General features: G+C 41.5%; 1 pseudogene; it reads right to left on the reverse strand.

Annotated features, from left to right (window-relative positions):
• Positions 1-580: 580 nt before the first annotated feature.
• LOC119971002 lies at positions 581-962 on the reverse strand (annotated as a pseudogene).
• Between the last annotated feature and the right edge of the window lie 2,342 nt (positions 963-3,304).

Here is a 3,304-nt window from a genome sequence, read left to right on the forward strand (position 1 = left end):
TCCCGGCCCTGGTTAGAAATTGTCCCATTGGACAGTCGCAACATAGGTACATGAAAGGCAGAGCATGGTTTTTTTTTTAGATGATCAAATAATCTTTATTCACAAAGCCATTTTGTAAACACACTATTTCCAAAAATGGTTAATGTGAATATAATCTGCATCGTTTGTATATTCCGAAATAGACATCTTGCCAGAAATAGAAAACATTGAAGTGCGAAAAAATTAAAATATAGGTTTAAGCATCTGAAAGGATGAGGAATCAAACCCTTTCCCACCAAAGTGGCCTAAAAGAGCTGGGAATTCCTATTGAAAAATAATGAAAATTCCTGAAATATGTGTTCGGATGATTGATGCCATGGATCACGGTGAATGAAACATCAACAGAATTCTAACAATGTCACTTTACACAGTTCCTTACAGGATCTGTACAGTCCCAAATAAAGTTATATTATTTAAGAACCCAGTGATGAAATTTCAGATACAGCCAAACATATCATTACAGATCACATCAAATTAAGCATCCATGCTTCGAATCTCAATTTGGGGTTACACTCATTGAAACCCAAAGTGACAAGTCCATTCATGTGTCAATTATTTTCAATCTGCTGATTTGATTGGAGGCTTCGACAAAAGCTTGGTGACGATTGCAGAATGTGGCCAGATAGATTGGGAAAATGCAATAGCTAATGGACTTGGGATTAGCTCTTGTTCATGAATATAGGAACAAGAAGATTTGCAGATTAAGAATCAGAAACAGCCAAAATGGGAGAGAAAACAAGCGGGCGGTTACTGTCTGTGTCCAAGAGGCTCCACTCCCCAGATCCTCGGAGTGCCGCTGAATGTGCTCCAAAGCCAGTTGGTTGTAAGTTTCATTGATTTGAAATACATAATAAAAGGCTGCAGCACTTGCTAGCAGATATAATCCTACCAATCCAACCCATTCGCTGGCGAAAGTTTATCATTCTCCATGTTCTACTTCTTCATCAAAGAAAGGCAGTGGTGTCCGGGGGGATGAGGCCGGGAGCTGGGCCGAGCGGCGCTTTCCTCCCTCCTCAAGGTGCTTTAATCCTCTTCTCATCCCAGTTCCTCTCCGCCGGCTGACCAGGCAGGTCATGTTTAACTAATTTATTGGAATTCTTTGACGACATTACAAGCGCGGTGGACAACGTGAATCCTATGGCACTCGACAAGGTGCTGCACAACAGACTGTTTCATAAGAAAAGTGTGCACAGCATTATGGGTAATGTATTAGCATGGATAGAGGATTGGTTAACTAACAGAACGCAAAGAGTGGGGATAAATGGGTGTTTTACTATTTGGCGGTGATGAGCCTCAGGGATCAGTGTTGGGAGCTCAATTGTTCACAATTTACATAGATAATTTGGAGTTGGGGACCAAGCGTATTGTGTCAAAGTTTGCAGATGACACTAAGATAAGTGGTAGAGCAAAGTGTACAGAGGACACTGAAAGTCTTCAGAGGGATGTAGATAGTTCAAATGAGTGGCCAAGGGTATGACAGATGGAGCACAATGTTGGTAAATGTGAGGTCATCCATTTTGGTAGGAATAACTGCAAAATGGACTATTATTTAAATGATAAAAAATTGCAGTATGCTGCTGTGCAGTGGGACCTGGGCGTCCTTGTGCATGAATCACAAAAACATTGGTTTGCAGGTGCAGTAGGTAATTAAGAAAGCAAATGGAATTTTGACCTTCATTGCTCGAGAGATAGTGTTTAAAAGTAGGGAGGTTATGTTGCAGCTGTGTAGGGTGCTGGTGAGGCCTCACCTGGAGTACTGTGCACAGTTTTGGAATCTGATAGAAACATATAAAATTATAAGGGGAATGGTTAAGATAGAAGCAGAGTGGTAGTTCCACTGGCGGGAGAAACTAGAACTAGGGAGCATAGCCTCAAAATAAGGGAGCGCAGATTTAGGACTGAGTTGAGGAGGAATTTCTTTACCCAAAGGGTTGTGAATCTGTGGAATTCCCTGCCCAGTGAAGCAGTTGAGGCTACCTTGTTGAATGTTTTTTAGGCAAAGGTAGACATTGAACAGTAACAGAATTAACGGTTATGGTGAGCGGGCGGGTAAGTGGAGCTGAGTCCACAAAAAGATCAGCCATGATCATATTAAATGGCAGAGCAGGCTCGAGGGGCCAAATTGCCTACTCCTGCTCCTAGTTATTATGTTCTTCTGCTATGTCTAATTACTCAAATCCTTTCCCAATGTTTGGAAGTCACAAAGGAAACATTAACAATATCAACATTCTAGTTTTTAATCTCAAAATGCAATAGCCAGAGTGAATAAATACACATGAATGAGTGGTGTGATACAGAAAATAGGCAAAGATTAAGGATACCTTGTTTGATTATGAAATGACTAATTAATCAAAGAAATTAAATGGTGTGTATAATAGTCTTCCCTAAACACATTATTAGCTCGCACAATTTTTAATTATTAAATTTTTCATTTTAAAGATAGATGATCTAACAGCCCTTCCATTATCAACATTGCTGCTTTATGATTTCAGTTGAGTCACATGCTCATCACACATATCCTTTTGTTACCCCTAGGTCTGTAAATAGAAGTTATATCCTGAAGCACAGAACTTGACTTGTGGGCAATGACCTTTGAATTGGGGTCTTGAATTGAGAATGAAGTTTACAGGAGCTGAATTTCAGAGCTGAGTAAAGTCTGAATTTCATGGAAATGTCAGCAATTATATCAATATAGCTAATTTACATGATCGTCCTTGCATGTAACCATCAAAGTGACTCCTGACAAGAGAGCCAGGTTGTTGATGATGTCGGGACAGTTAAGGCAGGATTTTCCCGTGGATTAATTGGGGGTCCTGTGAACCCACATTTGCCAGGAGCTATTCCCTCGAAAACAGCCTATGTGCCTGCCATCTATTAAGGAATATGAGCAGGCCACCATTTCTGCTGGTCCAATCAGAAGGCTGGGATCTTTGAAGCCTCAGATTCCCCATAGGCCTGAGAGTAGGAAGTGCCTCAAAATGGACGTATCATGGAATCATAGAATTTACAGTGCAGAAGGAGGCCATTTGGCCCATCAAGTCTGCACCGGCCCTTGGAAAAAGCATCCTACTTAAACCCACACCTCCACCTTATCCCTGGAACTCAGTGACCCCACCTCACATTTTTTGGACACTAAGGGCAATTTAGCATGGCCAATCCACCTAACTTGCACATCTTGGGACTGTGGGAGGAAACCGGAGCACCCGGAGGAAGCATAGTTCGGCCTTGGATGACTATCTGTGTGGAGTTTGTACTTTCTCCCCGA

Source organism: Scyliorhinus canicula, chromosome 9, assembly GCF_902713615.1.
Source record: "Scyliorhinus canicula chromosome 9, sScyCan1.1, whole genome shotgun sequence".
In the NCBI taxonomy this organism is placed as follows: Eukaryota; Metazoa; Chordata; class Chondrichthyes; order Carcharhiniformes; family Scyliorhinidae; genus Scyliorhinus; species Scyliorhinus canicula.